Raw genomic sequence first — 19,909 nt, 5'->3', positions numbered from 1 at the left:
CTTTCTAAGTTTGAATCCATGATGCTCAAGGGCCTGGTTTATTCAAGAGGAGAGTACATCCCTGATTTGGGGGGATATTTTGTGACAAATTTTATTTACATACCTGCTTAGTAAATACTCTTTCTTAAAATGAATGAACTCAAACTAATAATAGTTGGGAAGTATAGCAGATGGAGTCTAGAAACCCCAGACCCTCAGGTTATTATTAAAATATTAGTTAACACACTTGCAGAAATTAGTTTATTTGATTAACCAGTTAGCATCAATTTAATCAATCAACCAACAAGCATTTATTAAATCCTTACCATGTGCCATTCACTGTGTTAAGTGCTAAGAATAAAATTATAAAAATGAGGCAGTTCCTGTCATCAAGGAGTTTATATTTCACCAAATGTCCCCTAGCAGAGAAGAGTGATCTGAAGGCATGAAACATGTGAAGCAAGTCTTTTTTATATCGATCTTTTAAAAATATATTTATTTTTAACATTCTTTTGCTTTTAAATTTTGAGTTCCAAATTCTGTCCCTCCCTCCAACCCCCTCCCCACCTATTTTGAAGGCAAGCAATATGATATCAATTATACATGTACAATCATGAGAAATATATTTTCATACTACTCCCCAAAAAAGCAAAAAGGTGAGAAAATTATGCTTCAATTTGTACTCAGAGGTCATCAGTTCTGTCTCTGGATGTGGATAGCATTTTTTCCATCATGAGTCCTTTGGAATTGTCTTGGATTGTCTTTTACATTATCATTATTACTACATTGTGTTACCATGCATAATGATCTCTCAGTTCTTCTCAATTCACTTTGCATCAGTTCATATTGGTCTTGCCATGTTTTTCTGAAGCCACCCCCCTCATCTTTTCCTCCATCACAATCACATGCTACAACTTGTCCAGCCATTCCCCAATTGACAAGCATCCCCTTGATTTCCAATTCTTTGCTGTCACAAAAAGAGCTGCTCTAAACATTTCTGTACATATAATTTTTTGTCAAGAGAGGCAAGTTTTGATGTGTTAAGATCACCTGGGGTACATAGGGTAGATGACCAAAGTCATAGGGCACCTAAGTGGGTGATTCTGATGAGCCAGGGGGGCAGTATAAGGATGTTGGGGAGTCATTAAAATGAGATAAAAAGGGACTGATAAGAAAAATAGAGCTGCACCAAAGACATTTTGCCTACTTTATAATTTTTCCTAATGTTGGCCCTGAGGCTGCCTTAAATGATGGTCTGCCATTCTAGTTCATGATATCTCTGTTTCTAAAATGTAGCCAAAACATTCAAGTGTGCAGTATAGAAGCCTCATTGATAAGTGGTGGCACCTGGTGCTGACAGTCCAGCTACATGCAAGAGACAGACAGAGATGAAGATATCCTTGAAGGTGTCCTCATTTCTGAGACAGACTTGCCATTCCTGTCTGCCCAAACTCAGTCCACATGAGAGATACAACATTTTTTTTTCAAAGTCAGGGCCTTCCATGCAACCATTCTGCTTGGCTGTAGAAGTGATTAAAAAACATCATTGAAGTGAGGAGGATTTTTTCCCCTCAAGCACAGTTTATGGTTAATTTATGCCATCTGAATATTTAGGGGAAGTTGTGCTGGACAGCGTGTGTAGTTACATGTCTATACCTCATTATCTCTAATGGGAGTTTCAAAGCAGATTGCAGATTTAGTGTTCTATTTGGTCTGACTTGTATTACACCTGTCAATTGGCATACTCTTGCTATATCATTAATATTTGAATAATAATATTTAAAGGTCAAACTTCGCCTGCAGCAATATTAAAATACATCATTCAGTTTCTTAGGATTTGAGTGAGAACTGAGATGAGATGAAACTCACAAGAGAGGAAAAAGGAATAAGACCACAAATGAGGAGGGAGAAGATGTGACATATATTTTCATCATATTAATAAATTAGGGAGGTAGTTTCCTCTTTCTGGTAAGAAATCGTACTTTTTTCCCCAGCTGAATAATTGTTGATCCCTATTAGAAATAGAGCCATTACAAGCTACTTAAAATTAAAAAATATTAAAAAAGGGAAATGTGTCTTTTGGGTCTTTCTGTGTCCCCTTTTGACAATCCTCTCTCCCTTATCTGATCACCTCTTTCCCCTTCTCTGAAGCCAAAGGCACCTGGTGGTTATTTAATGCTTATATGATACACTTTCTGATTGTTTACTTCCCTCCCGTACTTTGGTGTCCTACTTAAGCCTGTCTTCTCTGGCAGTGTTCCCACTCTGAACCTCTTTTAATTCTATTCAATTCATTTCAATTAAATTAGCTCTTAATAAAGCACCCACTATACTAGGTGCTGGGGATACAAAGGAAAAAAGAAAATAATTCCTGTTCTTAAAGAACTTACATTCTCTTGGGGGTGGAGTGGGGATGGAGACGCCACAGAAATTTATGGACAAAGTACCACATAAATAAATGTGGCTTAATAGTCTGAGGTGGGTGAGAGTAGGTACAACTCAGGATAAGGAAAACTCTTCATAGGAGGCTACCTTTTAATGCCTTTGAAAATAATTAGATCTATATAGCTCAGTGTTGTCAAACTCAAATAGAAAGAGGGACTACTAAACCATACATAAGGATCCCTGGGGCTACATACCGACTTGGCAAAAAACATACTAACATTTTCTGTGTTCAGTTGTATTTTTACCTATGTAACCTGAGTCCCAAAGCCTATTATTGGTATGTAACTTTTTCCTCACTGGTGGAGATGAGTGTTAAATATTTCCCAATTACATTTCAATCTGGTTCCAGCTGTACTAGTGTATCAGTATCTTTTTGTCTTGGAATGTTTCTCAACGCTAAGACAATGTAATGGTAATCAGGACAGGACTTTTTGTGGTCTTCTTCTTTGGAATGCTGAGGTAATGAAGTACCTTTGATGAGTCTTGCCTTTCAAATGTAATGGCCAGCAAAATGGGATTTTTCACTGTTCTTTGTTTGAGTGCTTCTCAGCACTGAGGTAATCAAGTGCCCCAGGGCCCTGAGACGTGTATATAAGATCCAAGGTTTGCGTTTGACTTTTGGGGCACACTCATGGAAGGATTGTCCAGACTCTGGCCCCGGGCTTTGTAACCCAGATAGATGTTGGTGATTCTCTGGTAACTATGAATTGTGATTTGAATAAGACAAGGTCTGTCTGTTGATGTTTGTAATTTCTGTTTGTATTTGCCTTGAAGTTCAGGGGGATGATCTTTACCCCCTGAACTAAGTGAATGATATTTGTATGCTTGATTAAACCAAGATTGTTAACCCCTTAACATTGCTTTCCTTAGTAAAGCAGATCAAAGAACCTGTGCTGGCAGCTCTTGTTGCTGGTCTTGTTGGGTCTTACACCTCAGAAGCAGCTGCTAGCAGATTGTTGCTACAACTAGGGAGCATTATGGGCCCCGATGTGGCTGTGGGCCCAGTGTTGACAACTCTACTCATTCTATAGAGGAAACTCTTTTCAGCTCCTGGTCATTTTGGAAATTAATTCATTCAGTCACTCAGTAAAGCATTTCTTAAGGACATATTATATGTCAGGGACTTAATTAGACACTGGAGATACAAAGACAAAAATAAAAATCTCTGCCCTCAAGGTAAACATATAAACTTATAGAATATATAAAGTAAATCAAGTTAATTTTGTGGGGAAGGAGGCACTAACACTGGGAAGGATGTCTCGATGCAGACAGAGGAAGGTTTGGAACACCAATAGTAGAGTCAAGGAAACCTGGAGCACATAACAAGGAAGTATAGGAAATCAGCTCTATTCAAGGGACATACTTATAATATGAAGGGCAGTCAAGTAATATGGTAGAAATAGATCAGGTCAACTGAGACTGAGAATTTGTAGCTCCCTTCTGGGGCCCCAGAGGGTCATACTTCCAAACTTCCAAAGACTGGTGGGTTTTCATAGGGTCCTCATCTGGTTCTAACAGGATCAGTCATTGAGGGAAAGGAGAGAGGTGCCTGGCTGGGAAATGGTACTGATTTATTCTAGTGAGGAGAGAGAAGACTTCTGGGAAATTGATGACTAGTTAACATTCAAACTGCTTGCTGGGGTTACTCAAATGTTTCTAACTTTCTTGGGTCTTCTTCATTTAACTAGATGGGGAGGCTACTGGGGTTTTTATAGAGGATAAGGAAAGGTTTCATGTAGGACTTGTTTTGAAGAGAATTAGTTATTTTAAGAGGCAGAGGTGAGGAGTAGCTACATTCATGTTAACATGTCCATAGCTTAGTAAATTACAGCTTCCAGTAGGTATCTTCCCATGGAATCATTGGCATCAATCAGAGACGGGTGGAAGGGGGCAGGAGAGTCACCTTCAACTTCAGTCTATGTAGGTAAGTGTTGGGCTGCCACTACTTTTGTACCTATGGTAAAGAGCCTTGCATAACAAAAAAAAAATAGAGGGATGGTTCATAGATATTTAATATTAGCCTTTTCTCCATGGATTCGCTGATTAGGTTCACTGGTCAGGAAGGGGAGATGATAAAAAGGAGTCCTGCCTCTTTCCAAACCCCCAAGTTACTTTGTGCCTGCCCTAGGCAGAGCTGAACTGTTTTGGAGGGCATTTTCCTGGAGACTGTCAGGTAAAGCATCCTTATATTGTCACAAGCTGTTTTCTCTCACTGTGCTTTGGCAGCATGATCTTACAATCCTAGTTCCCTGAAGGATCAAAGATTTAGTGTTGGAAAGGACCTTAGAGGTCACATAGTCCAACTCTGTCATTTTATAGATAAGGAAACAAGTCAAGAGAGTGTGCTTATGACCTCCCTATGCCCATAGGGTTGTGCCTGCAAGTCTTCTCCCTAATGGCTCCCTAAGACTAATCCCACCACATTTTGTATCAAACTATCTCCACAGTTTCCAATTCTCCAGAGGTTTTTGTGTCTGCAGGTGTTCTTTCTTTGGATTACCCAAGAGTAAGTACTATGTCCTATTTTGTATGAATGTCCCTATGGAGTCCTAAGGGAAGCTATGAGCCAAACTACCTATTCCTTTCCATCTGTGTCTCTAAGAGAAGCCATAGTTTACATTCATGAAGCTGGTGTTCTGTTCAGAGAAAAATGCCAAAGGTCAGAAACATAATACAGTTGCATTCTGCCTTTCTCTGTCTTCATATTCCTTTAACTTTTTTCTCCATGTCTGAAATGTACTCTTTGCTCAGCTTTGCCCCATTGAATCCCAAGCTTTCCTTAAAGCTCAGTTCAAAAACTATGTTGCACTGGAAACTTATCCTGATCCCCGAGATACTAGCACTCTCCCTCCAACCCAGAAATTCTTTTGTATATATTTTGTGTTTAATATTCTACATGTACATTGTTACACAATAGAGTAGAAGCTCCTTGAGGGCAGGAATTTTCCATCTTTGTCTTTGGGCAGGGACTATCATTTTTTTTTCTTTGTATTCCTGACACATAGTGGGTGGCTAAAAGTGCTTTTTGAATTGTTTGAAATATTGCAATAGCTTCCTAATTGATCTCTCTGCTTCAGGTCTATCCCTATTCTAATCCATCCTGCACACAACTGCCAAAGTGATTTTCATAAAATGTAGGTCTGACCATGTCAGTCCCTTCCCTGTTCAATAAACTGCAGTGGCTCCCTATTATCTCTGAGATAAGCCTTTTGTTTGGCACTTATAACTGTATAACTTGGTCACTCAGTTCAAATCCCACCTTCTGTAGAAGACCTTTCCTAATCTGCCCAGTGCCTTCCTAATTATTTACGTCGTCTCCCCCTTAAAACATTAAGCCTTTTGAGGGAAGGGACTCGTTTTGCTTTTCTGTATGTCTAGCTTAGAACAGTGCTTACTAAATGCTTACTAATTAATTGCAATTGATTAATTGATCATAGTACTTAAGAGGGAAGAGGAAGATCTTGCCTCTACTTAGAGAACTGAGGCTAGGAGTGCCAGAGCTGAGATTAGAACTTAAGAGTCTAGCATCTCCTTAGTTCACTGCTTTTTCTACCACATCACATTGTAGAAGTGTATTTGTTTGTATTCCAGTGCTTTGAAAGTTAGTCATCTATCTATGGCAATCTAATGTATTTATCTCTGTAAGCCTGAATATTGAATGTTCCAGTATACACATACCTTCATCAAAACGGAACAACAGTCTACTCTATCATTATTGTCACTATTACTATATTTATTATTATCACTGTTACTATGTTTTCCTCATCTTTCCTTACTAAAATGGAGATAATAGGTCTTATCTTACAAGGTTATGAGAATGAAAGGGGATAATATATGTAAAGTGTTGTACAAACTTATAGAAGTTATAAATTAAATGTAATTTATATAAAAATATAATAAAATATAAAAATAAATGTTGTAAATATAAATGTTAGCTATTGTTTATTTTTAGTAGTAATAGTGGTAATGGTGGTTGTAGTGGTAGTAGTAATGGTGGTGGTGGTGGTGATGGTAGTGGTGGTGTTTGCTGCTGCTGCTATTTGTCCTTTGTTCTAGAAGACCATGACATCAGGTAGGTGATGTCATGACATGCAAGTGAATTGGATTTAAGTGAGGGAGGCCTGTGCAAAGTTACAAGCCTCACTTTCTCCTCCGGAGCCATCTAGGTCCAGTGGCCAGATATAGATCAGGGCAACTGGAGATGGCCCAGAAGGCACTGAAGGACCTTGGCCTTTTCAAGCTAAGGTCTTTAATATATCTTAGTTTGCCTATGGTGGTAGTAGCAGTAGTAGTGGTAGTAGTAGTAGTAGTAGTAGTAGTAGTGGTGGTGATAGTGGTGGTGGTGGTGGTGATGATGATAATAGTAGTAGTAGTTGTAGAAGAGACCCTCTGTTAAGTTCACATTCTGATGCCTAATTGTGGTGAGGTGACCCTAGCTCTCAAAAGCTATGCCAAAAGGAACACATATTATGAGATGTTCTGCTAGGCTGAAAAGGCTTCAAGTATACTGACGGACTAAGTCTATTATTAAGGACCATCCTAGCTAAACTTGGAGAGGCTTATTACTAGAAGATTGACTCTTAGGTGATAATTAAAAAAAAAACTCAGTACCACTTTTGAAATATGTCCTACAATTGTGTCTCTTCCATAATTTTGGCCAGGAACTCTCCTCTCTAATATCTTCTCCTTCCTTCACAAATTTAGCATGTCCAAAACAGAACTCATTATCTTTTCTCCCCAGTCCTCACCTTTTCTTAACTATTAATATTGAAGGGACCAGTAACCTTTCAGTCACCTGGGTTTTCAAACACAGTATCATCCCCAACTCTTCTCTTTCACTCTATATATCCCATCAGTTGACAAATATTGTAATTCTTTTCTCTACAATATCCTCTGCATATGTCTTCTTTCCACTCACACAGTCACCACCAGTTAGGGCCATTGTCACTTCTTACCTGTACTAGCAATAGCCTCCTGGTGGGCCTTCTTGCCCCAAGTCTCTCCCCACTCCAATACATCCTTTATTTAGCTCCCAAAGTATAGTTCTGACCATGTCATCTTGAAAGCCTGAAGAGGCTAAAAGACAGACTTGAAAAGTAAAGGGAGAAGCCTTCAAATATAAAATATATATCCTCCATCCTAGGAAAGCTGGGAGGTCTGAATACCTTAATTGCAAATGAAGAGATCATCAACTTGAGAATGGGCTTAGACTGCATTCACACCTTGGTCCCTAGTCACTTATCTACATTAGATTAGAAAAATCGTATTGTTATCATTGCTTCTCCTCTACTTGACATAGATTTAAATGATAGAGTAACACAGAGTTATCAGCCTCACTCTCTCTCCCAGAGTCATTCCAGTCCTATGGCAAGATGAAAGAGGATGACCTTGGTATCTTCGAGGCCTGAAGAAACTCTAAGCTCTCCACAAAGCCTGCTTCAAAATTGTCCTCATACACCCATTCCACCAGGGGAAGTCTTCAGCTAGGTGGTGCAGTTGATAGAGTGCAGGAACTGGAGTTAGTAAGATCCAAGTTCAAATCTGGAATAGCAAGAGAAGGAAATGGCAAAACACTCTAGTACCTTTGCCAAGAAAACTGCAAATGGGGCCATGAAGAGTTGAATATGACTGAACACAACAACAACAACAACAGACAAACAACAGAAAAGGAATATGGGAGGAGAAAATGACTGAACTGAAACTAATTCTAAGGCAACATGGAGTGGCTTATGCAGGGAAGGGACTTTAAAGACTGGGAGAAAAGAGAGGACAGTACCCCTTTCTTCCTTCAGCCTAGCCAGAAGTTGAAGGTAGAAAAAAGACTGCAGCTGCACATTGAAGAGCAAGGCCAGGTAATCATCAGATTGACCCATCCTACAGAGATTTTTCAGCAGCTGGGCAACCTGCCCAGGCCAGCCAGAAACAGGGAGACTGGTAAGGAGCCAGCACCACGACAAAGCAACCTGTGGCTTCACCCAGTCTGGCAGTCATTTGGACCTCTTAGCTGAGACTGCTCCTAGGAGGAGCAGCCCAACTGAGCCTCTGGTCTGTCAGAGACACTGTGCTCTGCCAAGAGCAAGCCTTGCTGAGGAGCCATCTAAGCTCAATGATGGAATTTCTTGAGGACTCTGGAAAGAGGAAGGAAATTGAAAGAATATGAAGGTTCTGCATTACCATACTCTTCTCCCTCCTGGACTCTAGGTATGTTTGTGGGAGAGTACGCCCCTGATGTTTGGATGAAATGCTTTGTAACTACTTTCCTTGTTATTTCAGTTCAGTAAGTGCTCTTGGATGAAGAACTGAGTCTCTTAGTTGACTAAGGAGTAGCACACTGGTATGGATTGGGCTTGTGAGCTAGAGTTTAGAAGGATGGCCACCTATTTAGTGTTGCCCCCAGAATCCTGGAAGTAGTGTCAGCTACCCCTTTGGGGAACCTGCCAATGGTGATGTAATTTGGGAGAATAAGCCTTGAACTAGAGCATTACGTGTAGGGGAGGATGGGTTTCCCAGAAACTCACTCTCCTGATGTTTTGAAACTCACAACATTATAGTCTTCAATACTTTCACATGAAATGGAAAAGCACCAATAAAAAAGCAGAGGTCTGAGGCCCATCTCATGAGGACACATATTGACCTTGGTGGCGAGCGCCCAAAGTATTTCCACTTACAGCATTGTCTCTAAAAAAAGGAGTCAAACAAAGAGAAATCAGCCAAAAAAGAAAAATGCCTCAGACTCTGGTTACTAGTTTTTTTGAATGCCTCCACAGACAATCAGAGAGCCTTTGATTCACCTGACACCTGAACTGAACTACTTACAGAATGTTTACAAGGTACTTTGCAAGTCATAAAAGGCCCCCTGGAAATAGACTCGCCAACCTCTCCACATGGAGATATGCTATCAGAGGAGCTTCATGCATGTCCCTGTTACACACACACACACACACACACACACACACACACATGCACAGAGTATGTGTGTATAGATACAGATACACACGTATATGTGTATCTATCTATATATATATATGTATATAGCTGCTCCTCTATATACATATATATGTATTTCTCTCAATCTCTCCCATTTCTGTCTGTCTCTCTCGTCTCCCTCATTAGAATGTAAACTACTTGAAGGTAAGAACTATTTTGCGTTTGCTTTGTATTCCCAGTGCCTGGAATATAGTAAAAGCTTAATCAGTGATTATTGACTGATTGGTTCTATGCTCTGCCAATCCTTAGTTCTTGATCATTCCCTACAAATTCATGTTATTGAATCTCAATCCTTACCTGACTGCTTCCAAACTTTTATTATCCATTCATTGACTTTCTATACTGTTCTCCTTGGCATTTATTACCGGCTTACATTTCTCTTCTCATGCTTATTTCATTCCTTTCTCTCTCAGCAGTAGTCCTCAAAATCTACCTGTACTTCAAAAAGAGGTTATGCCCTGTGTGCTCTCCCCTACTCTGTTTTGTGCATCTTCACCAGCACTGTTCTTTTTGTGCTCTTGTCTCTGACAAAGAGGTGACTCTTTTCCTTGCCAAGGCCAACTCTTCTATTTGTGCCCTCTGTCCCATCCCTACCCATTTCCTGTAGGAGATTGCTTCATTCATAATCCCCCCTCCCTTATCTTCATTCTCTCCCTATTTACTGCCTCTTTCTCCACTGTCTACAAATATGCTTAGGTTTATCCCATCCTTAGAAAACCCAATCTTGATCCTGTCATCTCCTCAAACTATCATTCTATCTCTTCTCTCTCTGTAGCTCTCTGTCTCTCTGTCTCTCTCTCTCTTTATTTCTCTCTCTCTCCCAAATGCCTTCTTCTGCTACAAATGCTGCTTCTATTTCCTCACTGCCCATCCACTTAACAGTCCTATGCAATCTGTCTCTTTATCACATTAACTGAAACTGTTTTTCCAAGGTTACAAATAATCTCTTAATTCTTAATTCTGACAGCACCTTCTCAGTCCTTTTCCTCCTTGTCCTTGCTGTACCTTTTGATGCTGATTACTAATTTTTTTTTTCTGGACAACCTCTCCCCACCTTGGTTTCTCTGACATTGATCTCTCCTGGTTCTCCTCCCACCTATGTGAATACTCATTTTAAATCTCTTATAGAATTGTTGGATCATGGAATTAATCTTGAGAAACCTATAGAGAATTGCCCGAGGTCCCAATGCCACTAAACATCAGAACTAGGATTTCAAACCTAAGTTCTCTGATTTCCAGTCCAGTGCCCTTTACACTGTATCATGCTGATTCTTACCTGATTATCATGCACCTCATATCTTCCTAGCATGGGTGCTCCCCAAGGCTCTGTCACAGGGCCCCTTTCCCTTTCGGCATGCACTCTATTGCATGCTCATCAGAGCCCACGGGTCTGAGTATGCAGATGATTCTATGAGGTGGTGGAATGAGTGCTGGCTTTGGAGTTGGTAGAGTTGGTTTAAAATGCTAGCCCTGCCACTTCAATCAATGTGACCTTGGGCAAGTTAATTTACTTCTTTGCATATCAGTTTCCTTATCTGTAAAATGAGAAGGTTAGAGTACCTCTAAGGTTCCTTCCAATTCTAAATCTATTATCCCATGACTCCAAAATTTGAATATCCAGCCTTCATCTCTCTTAATCTCTAGTCATACATTGTCAATTGCCTGCTGGCAGTCCTTTTAGGCATGCAAACCATTTAAAACTCAATACATTTCAAAATAAAATTCCTCACTTTCTCCTTTAAACCTTCCCCTCCTCCAAATTTCCTTATTTTTCTTGAGAGAATCCTTTTTTTCCTTCCTCTCTCCTTCCTTTCTTTCCTCCCTTCTTTCCTCTATATCTTCCTCCTTTCTTCCTTTCCATTTTCTTTTTTTCCTTTCTTCCTTCTCTCCCTTCTTTTCTTCCCTTCTTCCTTTCCTCCCTGCCTTTCTTTTTCCCAGAACCAAATACAAATTCTGTTAAGTATGTATTTGCCAAACCTCATTTTCTTAATTTATGACCTCATATTCCTTGAGGACTTGGGATCCTAGAGAAAGTGAGGTCTACATCCCTCTCTAGGGTTATAGGCCCTCCCCCCTGCCATTTTGTTTGCAGGTCTAAGTGTTCTTTTGCCTTTTTTTGTGGGATTGTCCTGTATCACCTATACAACAGTGTCTTTACTTCTTTAGTTAGGCAATGTGGTATGGATACAGAGTGTTGCACTTGGAGCCAGGTTGACTAGATTCAAATCCCAGCTCTGATGCTTACTAATTGTGTAACCTTAGGCAAATTATTCAATCTTTCCCATCCCCAGTTTTTGCCTGTATAAAAAGAGGGAAAATAATACTCTTACTACTGTCACTAGTTTCCATTTATGTAGAACTCTATAAACCTTAGAGTCCTGTAGAAGTACATGTTACTATATTCCTGCTTCATGTACTTAGAATCATAGAGTTGGAAGGGATCATAGGGGCCATTCAGTCCAGCTCCCTCATTTTATAGATGAGGAAAATAATGCCTAAAGAGGTTGTGACTTATCAAGGCCACAGCTAGCAAATATCTGAAAGAGGAATTGAACTTAGTTCTTCCTTGTTAGCTACATGACCCTGGGTGGGTCACATCACTTCTTTTATCCTAGGTTTCCTCATCTGTGAAATGAGGAAAACAGCAGCTCCTACTGAGCAGGGCTATTAGGAGTATCAAGTGAGGCAATGTATGTCGAATGCTTTGCGAACTTTAAAGCTCTACAGGAGTGTCAGTAATTATTAAATAGAGGGGCCTGGACAGGGCATTTCCCAAGGATCTGGGCTAATTAGTGTTCTGCTCCCTGCTTTAAGTAAGTGGGCAGGGTATATGTGTTATAGGAGAGGATGAGGGTGCATGCCCAGTTCCATGAAAAGGGCCCCAGTCCTCTCCTGTTACAATTATTATTCTTGTTATTGGGACACGGTAGATAGAGGGCAAGACTAGGAATCAGTCAGGAAGGCCTGGGTTCAAGTCTGGACTCTCAAACGTATTGGTTGTATGACTCTAGGGCAAGTCAGTTAGTGATCTAGTAATTTTCAGTGATCTAGGCCACTCTCTAAATTTCAGTACAGTTGCTAATCTGAATTGGTAGAGGAAGTTTTCTGTCTTGATGTTCTAGAACTAAAACAGTGAAATCATTTCCCTGCTACAATCCCACATAATGAAAGAATAGATTAAATTTTTCCTCTCTTGATTACAAAAATAACGATCAATTATGCAGATATTGATTTTAAAAGCAGGTCTAGTGGCTGGGACTGAGGCTGTCTTTCCAAAGTCAGTGGCAAGTTTCAGCTAATCCTCCCACCCTCCAGATCTCTCATTCATAACCATACCCACCCTCTTTTTTATAGACTTAATTAACTTTTGTCCCTTCTCTTCCCCATCACTGTCTGAAATACAATAGGCAGGAACTCGCACAAGAAGCAGAGTTCTAGGGACCAAAGTAAAATCTCCTTCCTTGTATCTTCATGAACAGTGTGAAACAAGTGTAGCAGCATAAATTGCCCATGCCTAATCACTTCTAGTATATCACCAAAGAAGAAAAAAAAATTCTTCTAATAGGGTGACTGAATCTTCTTAAATTCAATAGCTTCTTTTGGGGGAAAGAAAACCTTTGAATTCATGGCTGCCATAGAAACCATCATTGCAAGCAGATTTTAAATAAAAACAGGCCCCTTTGGTTTTATATTTATATTATACATGTATTCCCTTCTACATATATATATATATATATATATATATATATATATATACATACACATATATGTGTATATATGAATGATGCTACATCCCTCTGATGCCCATGATCTGTTGGTCCTGTTCTGATTATAGATGCAGGGAAAGCTCAAGTTAGGGATTCTGGATTAAAGAAATAAGAAATGGGTAGAGCCAAAAGATAATGATACAAATTGCCCAGGTCTCTTAGAGGTGATGTCCCAAGAAACAGATGAATTACAGAGTCAAAACCTCAAATACTTTCCATTCTCATTCAGTGTGACTGCAGCAGAGCTGTGTATCTGGGCTGACACATTCACAACATTGCAGCCACATTTTATTGGTTCATTGAGATCCACCTAGGATGAGGTATTTCATGAGACAGGGGGGCAATGCCTGAAGAGGCCTCAATGTGAAAGAATGCCTTCTGTATAGGGTTACATTCACTTTTCTGGTTTTTAGACAGTCCTTATTTTAAAAGCACAATGAACACTGCTCCAGACAAAGGGTAGGTAGGTCCAGGGTGACTTTGCTTTCCTTGCTCAGGCAGCAGCAGCTCAGCTGTGCTGAGAGATTGTAGGCTGATAGGGAGCCAGGCACCAAGGACAGCAGCAGAGAAATATTTTTAAGCATTCTAAGGTACTTCTCAGGACTTCAGAGCTTTGACTATTGTCCTTGGGGGAAAGTAAGATGCATTCTTGAGCATTTAAGCCTCCTCTTCATGGGGATACTTCAGAGTGCAGTCAGGGAAATTATTTGGCGGTCTGGGGAGATACTGAAATTTACCTTTGTAATTTTCCAGGGGTGGTAGGTGGGGGTGGGGGAGAACAACAGTAACTATATGCCCTGAAAAGGCTCCCTGTTGACAGTTATCATAGAATTTGGCTCTCCTGAATTTTAGAAATTAGGGCTGGCTATGGTAAATAGGAAGCCCATGGATTAGGGCTTAACCGTGTGTGTGTGTGTGTGTGTGTGTGTGTGTGTGTGTGTGTGTATGTTTGTGTTGGAGCTTTTTCACAGTCAGGTGAAGTCTATGAACCTCTTCTCAGAATAATATTTTATAATGAATAAAATAAAATACAAAGATCAAAGTAAGAAAGCCAATTATATTAAAATACACTTATCAAAACATTTAGAAAACAAGTTCATACATCCCAGGTTAAGAACTGCTGCCCTCCTGGTTTTGCTGGTATATTGTCTTTCATTACCCATCCAGTTTACACAGAAACATAGGATGTGAGGGATGGTGTTCATACCTAAATCCTGTAGATATAACTAGCAGAGGTAAAAGGTCTTGGGTGGAGGGATGCTGTAACAGATCATGAAGACAACTATTTTTTTGCCTCTTTTTTCATCTATGAAATAATTTCTGAAGATTATTTTGAAAATTATAAATTTGCAAAATCCTGCACACCTTGCAGAGGAATAGAAATTTTAGTTCTTTGATGAGATTTCTTCCTAATGGCAAAGCTGTCAGTTAGATATGTCCCACTGGACTTGAAAAAGTACCATATGGTTTGTTTTATGTTATTAACCACTTCATTAGTTTGGTCAGCTGTATCACTATTGTGATAGTTTGAATTAGGTGTGTTTTCTTACAAGTTTTTGTTCTAGTGCTGTACATTAATTATAACATAATAATAGCCACCATTTAAATAGCGCCTTAATGTTTACAAAATGCTTTACATGTTATCCCTACTCATTGCATCTGTTTGCGTAGATCAGACATTCTTCTCCCTATTCCTCTGTGATAATGGAAGAAACTCTGAGGCACGGGGGTACAAAATGATCAGTCTATAATCACTCAGGGAATTGTGTTGACAGACCCTATTAATGCTTATGACTTCTGATTTCCTGGTCAAAATAATGTTCACCAGTTTCCATTGGTCCTGAACAGAAGAATTTAAGGATTGTTGAGCATACTATAGTTATATTCCCATTTGAAGAAAATTTCATAAATGGAAATATAAATTTATGCAGTCTGTTAACTGGAGGGCTTCCATTTACATTAGAAAGGGGTTCATTGTTATATCAGACTCCAGTAGTGTATTTATGGTTAAGATCTCTGTCTATCTAAATTTTCTCATTTGTGTATACATATATATATATGCAAATTTATATATATATATAAAATTTCTTTATTTCTCTGTAAATCTTTGAAAAGATTAATCTGGGGTGATTCAGGCTTAGTCTTACTGGAAAGATGAGGTATAGAGAAGATAATAACCATAGTAGCTCAGACTTAGAAACTACTTTAAGGTTTCTAAAGCACTATACGTACATTATGTCTTTTTATTCTCACAACACGTTGTCTTCCTAATGCTATTCATTACATAATAATAGTAGTAGTAGTAGTAGTGACAACAGCCAACGGCAATGTTGTTGTGTCCCCTTAGGTGACAGGATTGTGTAGTGGATAGAATGGGGGACCTAGAGTCATGGAGAGCAGCGTTCAAATCGTATCTGAGACAATTACTAGCTGTGTGACCCTGGGCAAGTCACTTAATCTCTCTTTGCCTCAGTTTCCTTATCTGTAAAATGGGGATGATAGCACTTACCTTCCAGGGTTATTTTGAGAATCAAATAAGATAATAACTGTAAAGATTCTGGCAATAGAAGGTGCTATATAAACATTAACTGTAATAATACTACTAATAATTATAATATCTATAATTATATAATATAATAATTAATGTAATTATTATTATAAGAGGAGGGAAGAAGCTCAGAGAAGTTAAATGATTTGTTTAGAGTCACATATGTAAGAAGTATCTGAGGCAGAATTTGAACTCAGATCATCCTGACTTGAAGCGCTCTTACTATGCTATACTTACTATACTTCTCTGATATCTCTCACACCCAGGATTCTAGGATAATGAGATCCCCACAGTAAATTGGGATACCATTAGAAACTTGATTAGAAGCCTTTTATGCAGCACCATAGATGATGGGATGAGTGTATAATATGTGGAGAGGTCTGCAGACAGATGTGAATGTCTAATATTGTGATAAAGTGTGATACATATGTCTACATACATATGTATATTTAGCTTCTGTTTATACCAATGTTACAGGAAGTGAATGAAGCCAATGATTATAGAGTATCTGCAGTATGTGTGTAGGATTAGTGAGACTGGCAAATGAATGTGTGAAATTTGGAGAAATGCAAACATTTTATTTACCAAGGACTTTCGAGAACCAGTAGAAGCTGTTAGTGAATATGTGAGAATCAGCTTCCTCATGACTCAAAATGTTATCATAGTGTTGGTTCCTGTTGTAGTTGGGCTGAATTTTGAAATGAAACATAACATTAGTTCTCTTTGGAAGACTTTGAAACCATAGCCTCTTTTAGAAGTTTTTAAACATTTCTAGTCGAATTCACCTAAAGGTTCCTAGCCTTCTATTTCCCAAGTCTCTCTCTCTCTCTTTTAAACTTACTTTTGCTCCTACATAAAAAATGAAAAACAAATTATCAACAATTCTCTTTTCTGTTGCAAGTTGTTGTTTAGTTGTGTCTCACTCTTTGTGACCCTATTTGGCATTTTCTTGGTGAAGATACTAAAGTGGTTTGCCATTTCCATCTCCAGCTCATTTTACAGATGAGGAAACTGAGGCAAAGAAGATTAAATGACTTGCCCAGGGTCACACAGTTAATAAGTGTAACAACAATGCTACTTGCTGCTACTGTGACTGTGTAAGACGAATAACACCAGCATACAGGAGGGCTGCTAGCACAGGTTTTTTGATCTGCTTTTCTAAGGAAAGAAACTTTAAGGGGTTTACAATCTCACTTTAATTAAACATACATATATATCATTCACTTAGTTCAGGAGAAAAAGTCAACACCCTGAACTTCAGAGAAAACATAAATAAAAATCACAAGTAGAAATTATATAAACAGAACAAAATAACACAAATCAGCAGACAAAGCTTCTGTCTGACCATAGTAATACATACATAGTTACCAGAGAAAGCAGTGCCAACATTTGGGTTTCCAAAGCCTGGGGGTTCCAATGGCTACCCAGAGTCTTGTCTGGTCAAATCACAGGACTCTTCCAGTGAGTGAGCCCCAAGCAAAATGCTAACCTCAGAGTATACACATACTTCTTCAGGGTCAGAGGGGGTCGCAACCATGGGACTCAAATCCATTTGACCTAAGCCTTCCCATGACTTAATCAGGTCATCAAAGACTCCCAATTCAATCAAAGACTCTTGTTTGAAACAAAGGCAAGACTCAAAGGCACTTGATTGCCTTAGTGCTGAGAAGCACTCCAAAACAAAAGACAAGAAAAAGTTCTCCTTTACTCTCCATTACAGTAAGTGTCCAAGTCTGGATTTAAACTCAGGTTTTTTGACTCCAGTTCTGGTTCTCTATCCATTGTGTGGCCTAGCTGCTTTTCCCCTACAACATTGCTCTCGAAGATAAGGAGGCCCATTCCCATGGACCCAAATCCTGCTTTCTGGTCTCTAGTCTTTACTTGGCATTTTCCCTGGATTTCCATCCTTATAGATTTGTCTGCTCCTTTTTTAGGACTAAATCCTACAATGTGTTTCAGTAATCTTTGTAATCTATGACCCATCAAATCATTCAGGACACAATCAGTCATCCTTGAGGTGTGATTAGGTAAATAAATACACACCAAGGTTGCTACCCATCCTTATCAAGATGATGTTATCAAAATCTCAAATGAGGTGTCAATGAGAACATTCCCATCTATCAAGGAGACACAATCCAAATCCTGGTAGATCATAATAACCTGCAACCTTAAGTTGTCCAGTTTTATTCTTGTTTGTGCTTGCCCCACTAAACTTATATATTTGTGTATACATATGCATATTTATATATATATACACACATATTCTATGTGTAGATATGAAAGACATACTGAAAGTATATTGTTGGAGAATTTCTTAGTCTGGGTTTCTGAAGAGCCCAGGGAGAGTTTTACCCACCAGCAAGATCTGATAACTGGGGTACAAATAACTTGACTGGTCACTGGTCAAACTGAAAAGAAAATGGTTTACTAGCATGATAAAGATGACTGTTGATAAAAACTTCAGCCTCTTGGGCTACAGATATTGTTTTTAATATCTTTGTAGACCCTTATTAGAATGTATAGCCAATTAGCAGCATTCAGTAGCAACTATGGATAGATAAAACACTTCATAGGAGAGGGAGGATTAGAGGAAGGGGGAATCAGCTAAGGGAAAAAGGGAAACTTCTGGGGACATATTTCCTTCCCATGCAGCTGGCAGGATTTATCAGAAAGAGAGAAGAAAGAGGGGAAGAGAAAGAATAGGGAGGAGGGAGGTAGGGGAAAAGAAAGAGAGGGAGAGAGAAAGAGAGAGGGAGAGAGAAAGAGAGAGAGAAAAGAAAAGAGTAGAGCAAAGGAAGGGGGAGTGGAAGGGGAAGGAGAGAAGAAGAGGGAGACAGAGACTCAATCTTTTGCTTTGTGCCTTTGCACTGGCTTTCCTAATGCCTGGAATTTTTTCCTTCCTTCCTTCCATCTTATAGGGTTCCTCTCTTCCTTTAAGACACAGCTTAAGCACCACTTTCTACAGCCCTCCCTGGCTTCCAAATTTCACTATTTTGTATTCATCTCTTTGTATGTTGTATGTACTTATATATGTCTCAGTTGTCTCATCCATTAGAAAATAAGCCTCTTGTGAGTAGGAATTGTTTCATTCTTAGTGTTTGTATTCCCAGCACTCCATACAGTACTATCATACTCTTTCTCTTTCCCTTTCTTCTATATCCTCCCATTTTATCAGAACACAAAAGAATGACAGCCATTGAGAATCCTTGGTTTTCATTTATTGTCTTTCCAAACCTTTCCATGAAGGAGGTTGACTTAGGTTCAACTGACCACTTCACAGACTTGTTGTGTCTGGAAAGAGTTTAGTAAATAATAAAGTGCTATATAAATGTGAATTATTGTAATCATTGCAATGAAATTCATCATGGTGTAATGGAAAGAAAGCTGGAGGTAGGAGGCCTGGCTTCAAATCCTGGCTTCAGTACTGACTAGCTATGATATCATGGACAAGTCACTTAATCTAAGACTCTATTTCCTTGTCTCTAAAATGGTGATAATACTACTTAAGTTATGTACCTTATAGGGATACTGCATGTAAACCTCACAAAGCTAGATGTGAATACAGGAAATATTGCTTAGTTGTCAGAATGGGGAACTCCTAGTGTGAGAGCCTCTGCAGTCACAACTTTATCCTAGTAGACAAGTCCTAGGTTGTTACTGAAGGCTCAGAGATTAAATGACTTGTCCAGGATCCTGTTACTGTAAGTTTTACAGGCCGGATTTGAAACTAGGTCTTTTTGCCTCCAAGCCCTGCTCTTTATGCATTGCTGAAGGCTGTCTCTGATTCTACAGTGAGTTATTATTATGTAGTACAAAGTAGAAAAGATATTTGGAAATTATTAGGTTAATTTGATTTGCCCCACTTTGGGGTGTGATTGGATCAAATTAGTCAGGTGGCTGCCAAATTCCTGTTGTTCCTTGTTTTGTGGATTTGAGGAGGAGACATGAAAACCAGGACTTTCTCTACATTTTAGAAATCTTCGAATAATGATTTTCTAGAGAGATAAAGCTAAATTGGAATTGAATCTAGCTTAGTAAGAAGGAGAGACTGTTTTCCCACTGTACTCCTCCCTTTCACTTTATCACCTTTTCTTTCTTTAATACCCAGAGGCAGGATATTATAGTTCTGATGGCCAGCTTATGTGCACAGTAAGCCTTGGCCTCTTGCCTAAGGCTGCACCTG

Source organism: Trichosurus vulpecula, chromosome 2 (genome assembly GCF_011100635.1).
Source record: "Trichosurus vulpecula isolate mTriVul1 chromosome 2, mTriVul1.pri, whole genome shotgun sequence".
NCBI lineage: Eukaryota > Metazoa > Chordata > Mammalia > Diprotodontia > Phalangeridae > Trichosurus > Trichosurus vulpecula.
Note: the sequence above shows the minus strand (reverse complement) of the source record.